This window comes from Hyla sarda, chromosome 6 (genome assembly GCF_029499605.1).
Source record: "Hyla sarda isolate aHylSar1 chromosome 6, aHylSar1.hap1, whole genome shotgun sequence".
NCBI classification, from domain to species: domain Eukaryota; kingdom Metazoa; phylum Chordata; class Amphibia; order Anura; family Hylidae; genus Hyla; species Hyla sarda.
The window spans coordinates 167658192-167675453 of record NC_079194.1 but is presented as its reverse complement, the minus strand read 5'-3'; the positions used below and the strand labels follow the sequence as shown (position 1 = coordinate 167675453).

Below are 17262 nucleotides of genomic sequence, written 5' to 3'. Positions count from 1 at the left end.
AATGCTTATTACTTTATTCCACTGTTTACTGTAAGTCGTTACAAACATAAGAACATCATCTCCAGCCACCTTTCCATTTTTTCTATCCAAGCATTTAGTAGCACTGTTTCCCACAACTTCAATAAGTTTATCATGATAATTACTCTTAATCAGTTAGATAATTCTAAACTTTCTTTTTTCAGGCCTCTGCTGTAGTACAATTTCATTTACTATCACTAAACTCTCCGTATGGTATATTTTTTATAATATGTTTCAGGTGACAGGAATTCGCATGTAATACTGAATTACCTGTAGTTGGCTTCCTAAAAGTAGATGAAACTATTTGATTACCTATAAAATGGTTGATGACCCCTGGCACAATGGAGGGCACAGTTACTAACTTTCTCGGGAGGCCAACACTTTAAAACAGCACTGGCTGCTGGTATGAGAGGTGCCTGTGTGCCATCTCAGTTACAAGCAGCCACTGCTAGAAGATGCCGACCAGTGACATCGGCCGACGTGTGCCTCCCTTTCCCTGCCTGGTGAATGCAATAAAAGAGCAGAGAAGCCGACAGAACTGGAGGAGAACTATGGTATTTATTGTATGTGCGTGTACATAGGAGCTGTGCACGTGTGCATGTGTTTGGGGGCACAAAATGGGCACTAATACTATGTGAGGCAATATTGATGGGGAGTTTGTATAGAGGTGGGAATGGTGCTGGAGAAAAGACTAAAATGTGTGTCTGACAGATTCTGCAGAGACAAGTCATAGCTGTGAAAAGTGTTTGTGGAGGTCTGAGCCTGATGGAGAAGAAGGTGAAAAAAAGTGAACAACTCCGATCAAAGAAGACCAGTGAGGCTTGAGGCAGAACCAGGGTGCCGACGTGACTGTGACATGCGGGTCTGTCGTCAAACCTCATTGCGCATTTTGTGCAGCATAAAATACGCTGCATATACTCAATGTGTGACCCTACCCTTAATGTTTTATAAAAACACTTGTTTTTTTAAAGTCACTAGGTTACCACATTTACCAACTTCCATGGCTGTGGATTCTACCAGTGGACAGCTGGAGAGAGCCAAATTTACAAGCACGGGTGAGGTAAGCGGTATACACATTTTTTCTACCTTTGATATAGCAAGAATGTTTTAGGGAGGGATACATATTGCTGATTATAAAATGAACCGCAATGCTGCTAAAGATTGCGTAGAGAGACTGTAATGGCTTCAAAGATATAAGGAGAGGCATGATGTCACACAACATATCTGGTCTATAGAAAGGACTGAACTTTTGCCATAGAATTGGAAATGGACATGATGAAATTAGCCCTGACACCCTGAGGTAAGAGCTGGCTAGAAGCATGGTAAGCAGTTTAGTTTCTCTAATACACCTAGCTATAGAGTATTAAAGGCTTTTTATTATTTGGTCCGGACATAGAAAGGAGATTATGCTTATCTTTTTTGAAAGAAGATACTTTAGAACCACATGTGCAAATGGTGCGTCCAAATGCAGACATCTCAATTGACTGATAAAGGATTGTCCTGAAAATTCTGAAGACACAACACCTGGGTGATGTTTTACATTAGAGGTAGCCTTGTAGACTGCGCAAATACTTTTTTCTTTTTTTATCTCTCCGGCTGTATAAATGTGATTGTGAAGAATTGCAAGTAACAGCATCACAGTTTTTTTTTACCAAAGTTTTAGGTTTCATGAATATTAATGAACTCTAAATGGTGATCTATAGGCAGTGCCGACCTAGTCTCTTTTTGAAGTGGTTGATACCTACCTAAAATCCAACATACACCTGCAGAATATAGTGCCTTCATCAGGGACAGGGTTTAACCTGCACACTCAGAAAGCACCAACACTGTTAGTATGATGTGTTCTATTGTATAGTTGTGTGTTAAAGCACACGTTTACTGGTCTTCATACTTGTTTGGTTACAGTTAATGATGTAAGACTACAAGGAAAGTTTATCCATATTTGATGGACCCTACTTAGTAATGTCAGTTTTTTTACAATGATTTTTAAGAATATAAATTAAAACTGCTGTAGTACTCCTTAATGTCAGGTTGGCTGATGTGACACAAGTACAAAGCTACACTATGAATGTTTTATGAAAGATCAACTAGATATGTCATCAAACATATGTAAAAGAAGAACAATAGATGAGTGCACTCACCCGGACATAATCTTCAATCCACTTTATTCTTCAATACACGGAGCATACATTGCAGTGCAGGTGCCTCACAGAGCAAGCAGGGGAAGTTCACCTGGCGACGGCAGCCGTTTCACGCTAACTAGCATTTCATCAGGCCCCTGGTGATGACTGATGAACCGCTAGTTAGGGTGAAATGGCCGCCGTTGCCAGGTGAACTTACCCAGCTTGCTCTGTGATGCACCTGCACTGCAATGTATGCTCCGTGTATTGAAGAATAAAGCTGATTGAATATTATGTCCTGGGGGGGGGGTGTCGCTCGTCTATTGTTCTTCTTTTACATACTGTTTCTGGGACTCTTGCTTGAGACTAGAGTAGCACAACGACACATTATATCAGCACAGTGCATATATCTCCCTGCTGGAGTATATCCCTCACCCGTGGGCAGTGCAACGTCTCCAACTCTTTCAAGATACAGATATGTCATAAAACATTGATGGGTCAGGGTCCAACCATTTGTGGGGTCCATTGCTCCTGAGAGCTTATTTTCAGGTTAGTGACATAAAGCAGGGAAGATTGACAGAATTTATTTTCCTTTACTTCAGCAGGAGTTACGAAGATCATCCTTCACTACAATCATAGATAGGAATGAATTTTGCATCAATTTGCAATATTTTTTCAGCTTCAACAGTTACAGCTTTTCCTGCACGTTCCAGTTAGAAAAATAAAAAAACAATGTGTGACTTTTTACACCATTTTCATCACTTTTTATGAAGTGCTGGTGACTTAGTGTGAAAGTGTGAAATGGAGCCCCTTTGCATGCCAAAAATTTATGCCAAAAAACTGGAAAAATTATCAAATCTACTCCAACTCCTATCTGGAGTATTAAGCATTTATTAAGAGGCTACATTTTTGTAAAACTACAATGTCACTCACGTCACTAGGACGTGAGAGTGAAGAAATTCATATCAGAAGCAGGCATAGGCATATAGGAGAGGCAGGGGAGTTCGGCAAGCCGGCTCCCCACCTCTATTGTACACAGCAGCATTGTAGCAATTCAGATATAGGGAGGCAGAACTTTTAATCCACTGGAGTGATTTATGTTTGTGACCCCTTGCTTTAATGCTGTTCACCCGCACTATAACCCCGTGTATTGGGTTTAGTGCGGGTGAACAGCCTATCAGTTTCCTTTTAATAGTGTTCATGTCTTCAATATGAATCTTCAATGTAGGAAAAAAAATTACTGGATGTGTATGTTTTTATACAAGTTACATAAAGTTTTTAATTATGTACTGGCACACAGATAACATAAAAGGCAGTGATGAAAAAAATTAAAGAAAGAAAAACTCCACATCCTGATGACCAAGATAGGTCACATAATAGGCCACTAACAGAACCCTTAATAAAAAGGGATTTCATTTTTACACATTGCACTTCACGGTAAATACCGTAAGTTATATTAATTCTATGCTTCAATATGAATACAAGGATATCCATATTTACATAGCTTTTGTGCTATTGTAGCATTGTACAACTTTTTTTTTTTTTTACAAAATAAATATGCTTATAGTCGCCCTGTTCTGACCCCTATAACTTTTCTTTTGTTTTGTTTTTCTGTGCTGTGATCTGTAGGTTTTATTGGTACCACTTCGGCTTACATGGGACTTATTGATCTCATTAAATGTATTTCTAAAATATGATCAAATTAGCAATTCTGGCTTCATGTTTTCATTTACTTAATTTATCATATGGGATTAATAATTTTATATTTTAATAGGTCAGACAATTCCACAAGGGAATACCAAATATGTTTGTTTTGTTTGTTTGTTTTTATTTAAAAAATGGGAAAAGGGGATGATTTTATTCTTTTAGAGGGGAATAGGCTTTTGTATATAAACAAAAATTATAATTATTTGTTTTAAAGCTTTTGAATCTCTCTAGGGGACATTTATAAGCAATGTTTAGATTGCTTATACTGATCAGTACTATGCTAATATATAACATTGATCAGTTAGATCTATGCTCTGCTAGTAGAGACTGCCAGAAGAAAATTCTATTTGTAGATCATACTGTGGAAGGCCCAGAGGCCCAGTGAAGGCCTCCAGTTGCCATAGAAACCTATCAACACCTCACAAATATGTTGAGGTCCCGATTGGGCACCCAACATGTGAGGCACCTGTCATTCCAGCTCTTAAAGGGGTACTCCAGTGGGAAACATTTTTTAAAATCAACTGGTGCCAGAATATTATACAGATTTGTAAATTACTTCTATATAAAAATCTTACATTTAACAGAATGCGGAATTGCTGTTGCAGAAATTCCACTGTATGAATGGGACAGCGGAATTCCCTTAAAGTCATTGGGCAGTAAATTTTGGCAGAATTCTCCCGCTGATTTCCCCACAGAAATTCCGCCATGTGAACATAGCCTCACAGGAGAGGGAGTGAGGGAAGCTTGATAACAAGAGAAACAGGAGAAAGAAATATATTTTTTCTAATGAGAAATATTACAAAAGCATCACATATAAGTTTTTTATATTCACTTGTACTATTGATCTACATGCTAAGTATGCTAAGTATGTATGCTAAGTTTAAAAAAAAAAATGACTATTCAATCTTTTAAGGGCCAAGGGCGTACCTGTACATCGCCGATTGGGCCGATGCCCGGAATTAACCCTTTCAGGGTTTTAAATGTTGCCGATTAGCTCAGTGAGCTGATTGGGACTAGTGTTGCTTGCGAATATTCGCAATTCAAATTTTATTCGCGAATATCGCATATTCGCGAATATTTGCGAATATAGCGCTATATATTCGTAATTACGAATATTCGTTTATTTTATTTATTTTATTTTAATTTTTTTTCACAATACACATCACAGTGATCATCCCTCTCTGCTTCCAGCTTGTGTGGTGTAAAGAAGGCTCTAATACTACTGTGTGAGACCGGCGTGCGAATTTTCGCATATGCGAAAAATTTACATAAGCTATTTTTTGCATATGCGAATTTCCACACCCGCGAATATTCGCATATGCGAGAATATTACGAAAATGCGAATATTCGCGAATATGACGAATATTCGTCCATATATTCGCGAATATTCGCGAATTCGAATATGGCCTATGCCGCTCAACACTAATTGGGACATCCATGGCAAAATCACGGAGTCCTGATCAGCTGAGTGGATGCCGGGAGGGAACCAACTTGCCTCCTTGATGTCCAATCGGTGCTCTGATGCTCCAGAAAGCTTCAGCAGCCTACAGCAGCAGAGTGCCAATAACACTCACTGATCAATGCTGAGCCAAAGCTCAGCATTGAACAGTGTATGCAATCACAAGATTGCATGGTATAGCCCCCTATGGGGACTAAAAAAAAGGGAAAAAAAAGTGTTAAAAAAATTGAATTAACCCATTTTTAGAATCCCCCTATTTTCCAATTTTTTTTTATAAAATAATGTAAATTTTTTTTTACATAAACATATTTGGTACATATAATGTAAATGAAATTGCTTGGTTTATGGAGTGCACATAAAAAAAATTTCTAAAGTTCAAAATTGTGCATTTTTGGTCACTTCACATACCATAAGAAAATGAATAAAAAGTGATCAAAAAGTCCCATCAAAACAAAAATAGTAGTGATAAAAACTACAGATCAAAGTGCAAAAAATATATTAAAAAAAGATATAGCAGTCAGAAGAGGACAATTTTAAGTATACAAATTTTGGTGCATGTAGTTATAATTTTATTAAAGTACGGTAGTAAAATAAAATAAGATCTACGGTATATAAATTGGGTATCCTTGTAATTGTATTGACCTACAGAATAAAGGTATGGTGTAATTTTTTACCGAAAAGTGCACTGCAGAGAAACTGAAGCCCCCAAAATTTACAAAATGTTTTTGGTTTGTTTTAATTTCACCCCACAAATAATATTTTATAGTTGCACCATACATTTTGTCATTTGTCATGCTGAATATACGGATGCTTTTTTGCCTGTAAAAACAGTGTGTGAACATAGCCCAGCACAGAAAGTTTATGACCACATATCTGGTATATTCTGTAAATAAACATTTCTGTGCTTTTATCTACCATGTTTACTGTGAATATAGGCCTATCAACACCACTTCAGGACTAAATTGGTCACAGGAATTAGTCACAGAAAAAGAAGGCAACAATATCCTCGGTGTACGGGTGCAGACTGCGGTCGGGCTCTCGTCCTGGGCACCCACAATATACAGCAAATAGAAACCCAGTAGCACTCCAGTGGTGATTAAATGGTGGCTATTTACAGTCTTGGTCGTAAATTTTGGCACCCCTGAAATTTTCAAGAAAATGAAGTATTTCTCACAGAAAAGGATTGCAGTAACACATGTTTTGCTATACACATGTTTATTCCCTTTGTGTATATTGAAACTAAACCAAAAAAGGGAGGAAAAAAAAGCAAATTGGACATAATGTCACACCAAACTCCAAAAATGGGCTGGACAAAATTATTGGCACCCTTAACTTAATATTTGGTTGCACACCCTTTGGAAAAAATAACTGAAATCAGTCGCTTCCTATAACCATCAATAAGCTTCTTACACCTCTCAGCCGGAATATTGGACCACTCTACCTTTGCAAACTGCTCCAGATCTCTCTTAGGCCCCGTTCACACAACGGAATTCCCACAGAATTTCCGGGCGGAATTCCGCGGTGTGAACTTTAACATTAGTGTGAACAGGTTTCCGTGAGACCCGTTCACACTGCGGAATTTGAGCGGCGGACATTTCCGCCGCTGAAAGTGTTCTGCGCAAAGAAAGAACATGTTCATTCTTTGCGCGGATTCCGCGAGCACTGCATAGCCGTCAATGGTGAAGGCTCAGTGCCCCGCGGCCCTAGCGCCGAAGTACCTTCGGTGGCGGCCGCCAGGCTGAAGCTCTGCTCGCGGAATTCATCCGCGAGAATTCCGACTTGTGAACGCACCCTTATTGGAAGGGCACCTTTTCCCAACAGCAATTTTGTTCAATGGAATTTAGATCTGGATTCATTGCTGGCCATTTCAGAACTCTCCAGCACTTTGTTGCCATCCATTTCTGGGTGCTTTTTGACATATGTTTGTGGTCATTGTCCTGCTGGAAGACCCAAGATCTCGAATGCAAACCCAGCTTTCTGACAATGGGCTGTACAGTGCGACCCAAAATCTGTTGGTAATCCTCAGATTTCATTATACCTTGCACACATTCAAGGCACACAGTGCCAGAGGCAGAAAAACAGCCCCAAAACATCATTGAACCTCCACCATATTTCATTGTAGGTACTGTGTTCTTTCCTTTGTAGGCCTCATTTGGTTTTCAGTAAACAGTAGAATGATGTGCTTTACCAAAAAGCTCTATCTTGGTCTCATCTGTCCATAAGATGTTTTCCCAGAAGAATTTTAGCTTACTCAAGTTCATTTTGGCAAAATGTAGTCTTGCTTTTTTTATGCCTCTGTGTCAGCAGTGTGGTTCTCCTGTGTCTCTTGCCATAGCGTTTTATTTCATTTACGGTAAATGTCGACTGATAGTTTGCACTGACACTGATGCTCCCTGAGCCTGCAGGACAGCTTGAATGTCTTTGGAACTTGTTTGGGGCTGCTTAGCCACCATCCGTACTATCCTGCATTGACACATTTCATAAATTTTTCTCTTCCATCCATGGTCAGGGAGATTAGCTACAGTGCAATGGGTTGCAAACTTCTTGATAATGTTGCGCACTGTAAACATAGGCAAATCTAGATCTCTGGAGATGGACTTGTAACCTTGAGATTGTTGATATTTTTCCACAATTTTAGTTCTCAAGTCCTCAGACAGTTCCCTTCTCCTCTTTCTGTTGTCCATGCATAGTGTGGCACACAAAGACACACAATGCAAAGACTAAGTGAACTTCTATCCTTTTTATCTTCTTTCAGCTGTAATTTTTGTATTGCCTACACCTGTTACTTGCCCCAGGTGAGTTTAAAGGAGCATCACATGCTTGACACAATCTTATTTTTCCACAATTTTGAAAGGGTGCCAATAATTTTGTCCAGACCATTTTTAGAGTTTGGTGTAACATTATTTCCAATTTCCTTTTTTCCTCCCTTTTTTTGGCTTAGTTTCAATACACACAAAGGGAGTAAACATGTGTATAGCAAAACATATGTTACTGCAATCCTATTCTGTGAGAAATACTTCATTTTCTTGAAAAATTTCAGGGGTGCCAACATTTACAGCCATGACTTGTATTCAATTACACAAGTTAGCAACATTTCGGTCACCTCACGTGACCTTTGTCATGCAATTCAATAAAGAAAATGCAGGCTTTAAATATGGTGTACGTCATGATGTCATATCCTGTTACATCAGCCTAATTATCATACGTAAATACAGCAATCTGTACAGTGCAGTGAATACATTAGTATATCGGCACAACTTAATTGCAGTGGGTAGTGAATAAAACATTACGTGGTCATACAATATACAGTGCAATGATCAGTGTATCGGGTGACAGTAAACATATAGTGACGCTTCTAAGAATACCTTCCGGTCAGGAGGAGGAGTGACATATTGCGGCTCTGATCACTCTGCGCCTGCGCATTCTGCACTGGTGGTGCAGGACACCATGTTAGTGGATGGCAAAGTAAGGGCAAAATTTAATGGATACGTTATACTGTATATTCATATGAGTGCAGCATGAAATAGGCCACAAACACAATTTCACACAGTATATGTGAAGCCTGAATATGTTATAACATGTATTCCTTTCCGGTCAGTGTATGTATGGTATTAATACTTTTTTCTTTCTCTTTTATTTTATAGATTCGGGTCAGGAGTACGGAACGGACCCCTCACAAGAAGACATGGAGGTTAACTTAATATTGCATTGCATTGTTATTTCTTTATGTGTTTCATAATATTCATGTAGGATAGTGACTGGATCCGGCCATTCGATGATTCAGTTATTTTTACATATATGGGCTACTATTACGTTCAATTAATTAGGCCCTTTTTTGCCCCAATCAGGGACTGGTGCCTCATCAAATCCAACTGGCCCCCCTATGGTGGACCATATGGTGGACCACGGACCGGGACTCTGGCGCACACAGAGATGTGCTGAATATACTTTTGCATATGCTTGAATGTTTTACAACTCCATGTGGGTGGTCATGAATTCCTCCTCCTGACCGGAAGGTATTCTTAGAAGCATTACTATATGATTACTGTCACCCGATACACTGATCATTGCACTGTATATTGTATGACCACGTAATGTTTTATTCACTACCCACTGCTATTAAGTTGTGCCGATATACTGATGTATTTTCTGCACTGTTCAGATTGCTATGTATTCACTATGTTTACTTACGTATGATAATTAGGCTATGATGTAACATGTGAAATCATGATGTACACCATATTTAAACCCTGCACTTTCTTTATTGTATTGCCTGACAAAGGTCACGTGAGGTGACCGAAACGTTGCTCACTTGTGTGATTGAATAAATAGCCATTATTACTGAAAAAATATATAGTGTGTTGGTCTCTCAAAATTGGGTGAATAAATAGCCACCATTTAATCACCATTGGAGTGCCACTGTATGTTAAAAATTGCTGCTGAATTTATAAGCTTTTTTAATGGTTTTAAAAATGGCACTCTTTATATGCTCTTTATCAGTGTGCAGTTATAATAGTAAGCAGCTACCACCCTCATAAATAGTAGGTGTGTGAGTGGTTTTTCATCAGTATTTTGCACCTGTGCGTATAGCATTGTGGCTGATCTGCATCATAGTGGTAATAGGTGTTTATCTGGCCCTTGCATCAGTGAGGCAAAGTTTCCACTTGGTTTTTTGAGGGCGTTTTTTCTCCCATAGAAAAACGGCATGTGGGTTTTAACTTTGGCATTTTTGTACACGGTTTTTATTCTTTTTAGGAGCGATCCAAAAAAGGGATGGAGATACCTTTTTTTATTAAATTTTCATAGGGTACCAAAAAAATAAAAAAAGATACAGTAGGCATGGAAAAAATTGTATTTAACAAAATTTATATTTTTTATAATGAAATTTTAATTAATTTTTAAACAGGGATAAATTTATGTTTTGCAGGCAGGGAACTAAAAATGTAGCCAACAATAATAAAATTGTAGAAAGGGGCCATTTAAATGTAAAAATAATATATTTTTATAATTAATTTTGTTAAACTTTTTTTTAGTAATGTATTTTAATCCCTTAACGGCTCATCAACGGCCGGGACCCGCGGCTAATACCACACATCGCCGATCGCGGCGATGTGCGGTATTAACCCTTTAGAAGCGGCAGTCAAAGCTGACCGCCGCTTCTAAAGTGAAACTGAAAGTATCCCGGCTGCTCAGTCGGGCTGTTCGGGACCGCCGTGGAGAAATCGCGGCGTCCCGAACAGCTGATCGGACATTGGGAGGGCCCTTACCTGCCTCCTCGGTGTCTGATCGACGAATGACTGCTCCGTGCCTGAGATCCAGGCAGGAGCAGTCAAGCGCCGATAATGCTGATCACAGGCGTGTTAATGCACGCCAGTGATCAGCATAGGAGATCAGTGTGTGCAGTGTTATAGGTCCCTATGGGACCTATAACACTGCAAAAAATTTTTTTTTAAAAAGTGTTAATAAAGGTCATTTAACCCCTTCCCTAATAAAAGTTTGAATCACCCCCCTTTTCCCATAAAAAAATAAAACAGTGTAAAAAAATAAATAAATAAAGATATGTGGTATCGCCGCGTGCGTAAATGTCCGAACTATAAAAATATATCATTAATTAAACCGCACGGTCAATGGCGTACACGCAAAAAAATTCAAAAGTTCAAAAAAAGCGTATTTTGGTCACTTTTTATACCATTAAAAAAATGAATAAAAAGTGATCAAAAAGTCCGATCAAAACAAAAATCATACCCATAAAAACTTTAGATCACGGCGCAAAAAATGAGTCCTCATACCACCCTGTACGTGGAAAAAAAGTTATAGGGGTCAGAAGATGACATTTTTAAACGTATACATTTTCCTGCATGTAGTTATGATTTTTTCCAGAAGTGCGACAAAATCAAACCTATATAAGTAGGGTATCATTTTAACCATATGGACCTACAGAATAATGATAAGGTGTAATTTTTACCGAATTATGCACTGAGTAGAAACGGAAGCCCCCAAAAGTTACAAAATGGCGGTTTTTTTTTCCGATTTTGTCGCACAATGATTTTTTTTTCAGTTTCGCCGTGCATTTTTTGGTAAAATGACTAATGTCACTGCAAAGTAGAATTGGCGACGCAAAAAATAAGCCATAATATGGATTTTTAGGTGGAAAATTGAAAGGGTTATGATTTTTAAAAGGTAAGGAGGAAAAAACGAAAGTGCAAAAATGGAAAAACCCTGAGTCCTTAAGGGGTTAATAATGTGTTTAATAAAGTGTATACTTTTTTAACTTTTTTTTCTTTATTCTTTTTATTAGTGAAGGTACCACTACTCCCATCATGGAACAGTCTGTTCCATGCTGGGAGTAGTAGTACTAACAAAAAAAGTAAAAAAGAAAGAAAGAAAAGTTAAAAACACACACACTTTATTAAACACATTGGCCCTCATTTACTATTCTAAACCCGACCTCTTTTGTCGGGTTTTTTTGGCGCATCTTTGTCTGCGCCATGTCGCAGACATTGTGCGCCAGTCTGCGACACTATGCGACATTTTTTCCCGACGGACCCGATGTGGATTCTCCCAAACCCGAAAAAGGGGCGTAACCCGACATTTCTGAGCTTTCCCACGTATTTATTAAGGTTTCCAACCCGAATTTGTTGAATTGTTGTGGATTTTTTCCCGACAGCTCAGAGGAGTTGGAAACCAAAACCTACAAAACCCACGTGCGACAAACAGGATGCGACATAATAATAAATACCAGGGGAAAAAAGCAGTCGGGTAAGAAAGCAACATAGACTTACAACCCGATTTTCTTAGTAAATGAGGGCCACTATTACAATACATTACTAATAAAATGTTTTACAAAATGAATTATCAAGAATATTTTATTTTTACATTTAAATGGCCCTTTTATAAATTTTTATTATTGACGGCTACATTTAAGTTCCCTGCCCGCCCACATAAATTGATCCCTGTTTAAAAATGTATTAAAACTTCATTATAAAAAAATATAAATTTTGTTAAATACATTTTTTTCTCCCTAAGCAGACGGAGCAGAGAGATGGCGCGAGCCGTCATTCAAGCTGTCGGGGCGGAGCCACGGCCGCAGTGAACAGAGCTGGTAAGTGTAAGTCCCCGCCCAGGGGACTACTTGCCGGGCAGCCGGGGGGGGACTTTGTAACTTATTATATTCACCCTTCCTGGGGGCACAAACTTCCCCCGGAGATGGTGAGGATAACTGTTTTAGCATATATAACGCATTGCCAAGCGTTATATATGCTAAAATATGCTGATTGGTTCCCTTTAAGGTCTCAGTGGTTTTCACTTTTCCATGCCCATGGATTGTGTTTAACTTGCAATTGGAGCTAATTAGCATTTTTAGACACCACAATAGACAGTACTATTACTTGTGTAAGGGTAGGTTCACACATACAGGTTCTGCTGTATATTTTTGCTGCATATTTTTTGCAGCTGATTAAGCTACCCATTAAAATTAATCAGCTGCAGAAAATATGCAGCAAAAATATGCAGCAAATCTCATACATTTTATTTTTAAGAACACCTTTTGGCTCCCCCCACCCCCAAAAAAATTAAAACATCAGCTGCCATCACTTTTGTGGAGCCTTGTCTCCACAGATCCATATGCTTTTTAAAGGGGTACTCCATTGGAAAACATATTTTTAAATATCAACTGGTGCCAGAAAGTTAAACAGATTTGTAAATTACTTCTTTAAAGATCTTAATCCTTCCAGTACTTATCAGCTGTTGTATGCTCCACAGGAAGTTGTATATTTCTTTTCTGCCTGACTGCAGTGCTCTCTGCTGACACCTCTGTCCATGTCAGGAACTGTCCAGAGCAGGAGGAAATCCCCATAGCAAAACTCTTCTGCTCTGGACAGTTCCAAACATTTACAGAGGTGTCAGCAGAGAGCCCTGTGATCAGACTGAAAAGAACTAACTTCCTCTGCAGCATACAGCAGCTGGTAAGTACTGGAAGGATTAAGATTTTTATATAGAAGCAATTTACAAATCTGTTTAACTTTCTGGCACCAGTTGAAAAAGTTGTTTTCCACCGGAGTACCCCTTTAATGCATTGATAAGCATATGTAAGGACTTTCTTGTGTTTTTCCCATTTAGTTTTCTGAACTGTCTTTAAGGCACTCCTTTAGGGGGACATTTATCAAATACTGTGCAGAGAAGAAACGGTGCAGTTGCCCATATCAACCAATCAGACTGCTTCTTTTATTATTCAGGGGCCTTTTTAAATATTAAAGAGGTGATCTGATTGGTTGCTATGGGCCACTGCCCTACCCTAAGGGTGTATTTACACGTACAGTATCCTGCGTATATTTGATGCAGAAGATTTGAAGCTGTGTTCAGTCATTTAGTTTATATTGAAAATATGCTCAGGATATTGTACATGTGAATTGACCCTAAATGTTTAATTAAACAACCTCTGGCCCACAAGTACCCAGGTACCCAGAGGTCTGGGGGCTTTAACCCTTGCGCTATCACACTCTCCCCAGTGTCTCAACTGAACCGATAAGGTGTGTTTGTGATAGGGTGTGAACACACAATTTTCTATTTCTTCTTACAGAGAGGGAAAGGAAAGGAAAGAGTGGGAAATAAAGAGTGTTACATAGTTTATAAGGTTAAAAAATCCTATCAGCCTCAACCTATATCCCTAATGAGGTTGATGCCAATTGCCCCATACTAGGGGGAAAATTCCTTCTTGACTCCAAATATGGCAATCAGAATAAATCTCTGGATCAACATCCTGGCCCAGATTTATCAAACCGTGTGAGAGAAAAAGTGGAGAGATATTTCCACAGCAGCCAATCACAGCTCAGCTAACATGCCCTGGTAAAGTGAAACCTGAGCTGTGATTGGTCACTGTGGGAAAATCACTCAACTTTTTCTCTCACACAGTTTAGATTTAGGCTGCATTCACACCACGTTTTTGCAATACAGTTTCCGTATCAGGTTTTTGATGAAAAACGGATTCCACAAAACCGGAGTTAACTGTATCAAAACGTGTGTATAAATTTTAACCCATATATGGTTTGCAAAATGATGTCTGGTTGCATCCGTTTTTTAAGAAAAAAACATATACGTTTTAAACTTTTCACTCCATTATGAATAAAGTTTCACTTGTTAGATTGAAATTCCAAGACAAAAAACTGTGCAAAGTCAAAAACCGTGTGGTGAAAACCAGATGGAACCATACACACATATGGTTCTGTATGGTTTCCATTGACTCCCATGTTTAAAAAAAAAAAAAACGTATAAGGTTTAACACATTTTTTCACCCGGACCAAAAACTGTGGTAGGCTACAGTTTTGGGTATGGGAGAAAAATGGACAAAACTGTACAAGACGCAAAACGGGAACTGTATTGCAAAAACGTGGTGTGAATGCACCCTTATAGGGACAGAGGCCCAGATTTATCAGTGTACATAACTTGTAATGTTATTTCTCTCCAGAAATGCATCCAGGACCCTTTTGAATGCTTTTATTCAATTCACTATGACCACTTCCTCTGACAGAGAGTTCCACAGTCTCACTCCTCTTACAGTAAAGAACCCCCATCTGTACTGGTGTGTAAAAAAAATTTCCCTCTCGATGCAGAGAATGCCCCCCTGTTATAGATACAGTTCTGGGTATAAATAGATTGTGGGAGAGATCTGAAAACTGCCCCGATATACGTATACATAGTTATAACGTCTCCCCTAAGCTGGCTTTTGAAAAAAAATGAAATAACTCTAATTCTGATAATCTTTCTGGGTACTGTAGTCCTCCCATTCCCTGTATTACCCTGGTTGCCTGTTTTTGAACCCTCTCCAGCTCCACTGTATATTTCTTGTACAGTGGTGCCCAGTACTGTACACAGTATTCTATGTGTGGTCTGACTAGTGATTTGTACAGCGGTAGATGCCCCTTATGATTCACCTTATGATTTTGACAGTTGGCTAAAACTTCCTTTTCCATGTCAGTCATCCCCAGTGTACCATTAACCCCTCATTTTCTGCGCTGTCATCTGTAGTTTTTATCTGTTATGATGGGACTTTTTGATCGCTTTTTATTCATTTCTTTTTTCTGATGTATGAAGTGACTAAAAATCTGCATTTCTGTATTTTTTTTTTTATGCTAACGCCATTGACCGTTTGGTACAATTAACATTATTTTTTAATAGTTCAGACATTTATGCATGCAGCAATACCATATATGTTTTGGTTTTTGTTTTGTTTTTACACAATTTTTTTCACAATTTTATTAAAAAAAAAATTAGAAAAGGTGAGTGATTCAAACTTTTATTAGGGTATGGGTTAATTTACATTTATGATTTTTTTTTTTTAACACTTTTTTTTGTCCCAATAGAAGACTATCTTGAGATTGCATACACTGTTCAATGCTATGCTATAGTACGTGTCACGATGCCGGCTGGCAGGTAGTGGATCCTCTGTGCCAGAGAGGGATTGGCGTGGACCGTGCTAGAGGATCGGTTCTAAGTCACTACTGGTTTTCACCAGAGCCCGCCGCAAAGCGGGATGGTCTTGCTGCGGCGGTAGTGACCAGGTCGTATCCCCTAGCAACGGCTCAACCTCTCTGGCTGCTGAAGATAGGCGCGGTACAAGGGAGTAGACAGAAGCAAGGTCGGACGTAGCAGAAGGTCGGGGCAGGCAGCAAGGATCGTAGTCAGGGGCAACGGCAGAAGGTCTGGAATCACAGGCAAGGAACACACAAGGAACGCTTTCACTGGCACTAGGGCAACAAGATCCGGCGAGGGAGTGAAGGGGAAGTGAGGTGATATAGGGAAGTGCACAGGTGTAAACACTAATTGGAACCACTGCACCAATCAGCGGTGCAGTGGCCCTTTAAATCGCAAAGACCCGGCGCGCGCGCGCCCTAGGGAGCGGGGCCGCGCGCGCCGGGACAGAACTGACGGGGAGCGAGTAAGGTACGGGAGCCGGGGTGCGCATCGCGAGCGGGCGCTACCCGCATCGCGAATCGCATCCCGGCCGGAGGTGGTAACGCAGCGCCCCGGGTCCGTGGAACCGACCGGGGCGCTGCAGTGAGGGAAGTGTAGCGAGCGCTCCGGGGAGGAGCGGGGACCCGGAGCGCTCGGCGTAACAGTACCCCCCCCCTTGGGTCTCCCCCTCTTCTTGGGGCCTGAGAACCTGAGGATCAGACTTTTGTCCAGGATATTGTCCTCAGGTTCCCAGGACCTCTCTTCTGGACCACAACCCTCCCAATCCACTAAAAAAAAAGTTCTTCCCCTGACCTTTTTAGAGGCCAAAATCTCTTTGACAGAGAAGATATCCGAGGAGCCGGAAACAGGAGTGGGAGGAACAGATTTAGGAGAAAAACGGTTGAGGATGAGAGGTTTAAGAAGAGAGACGTGAAAGGCATTAGGGATACGAAGAGAAGGAGGAAGAAGAAGTTTGTAAGAGACAGGATTAATTTGACACAAAACTTTAAAAGGACCAAGATAGCGTGGTCCCAACTTATAGCTCGGGACACGGAAACGGACATATTTAGCGGAGAGCCATACCTTGTCTCCAGGGGAAAAAATGGGAGGAGCTCTTCTTTTCTTATCTGCGAATCTCTTCATGCGAGAAGAAGCCTGTAAGAGAGAATTTTGGGTCTCTTTCCATATGGTGGAAAGATCACGAGAAATTTCATCCACAGCGGGCAGACCAGAGGGCAAGGGGGTAGGGAGGGGGGGAAGAGGGTGACGGCCGTACACCACGAAAAACGGAGATTTGGAGGAAGATTCAGAGATTCTGAAATTATACGAGAACTCGGCCCAAGGTAGAAGATCTGCCCAGTCATCCTGGCGGGAGGAAACAAAATGTCGTAAATAGTCACCCAAGATCTGGTTAATTCTCTCTACTTGTCCATTGGATTGAGGATGGTATGCAGAAGAAAAATTTAATTTAATCTTGAGTTGTTTACAGAGAGCCCTCCAGAATTTAGA

General features: G+C 39.8%; 1 protein-coding gene across 2 annotated transcripts in view; it reads left to right on the top strand.

The window, feature by feature from the left end:
* The first annotated feature begins 898 nt into the window (after positions 1–898).
* SLC7A9 (solute carrier family 7 member 9) overlaps positions 899–17262 on the top strand; it is a 124948-nt gene continuing 108584 nt past the window's right edge. For both annotated transcript variants that reach the window (XM_056525747.1, XM_056525748.1), the window contains exons 1-3: positions 899–1078; positions 8949–8995; positions 9153–9320. The gene's annotated coding sequence lies outside the window, so the exon portion shown is untranslated. The remainder of the gene's footprint in view (positions 1079–8948; positions 8996–9152; positions 9321–17262) is intronic.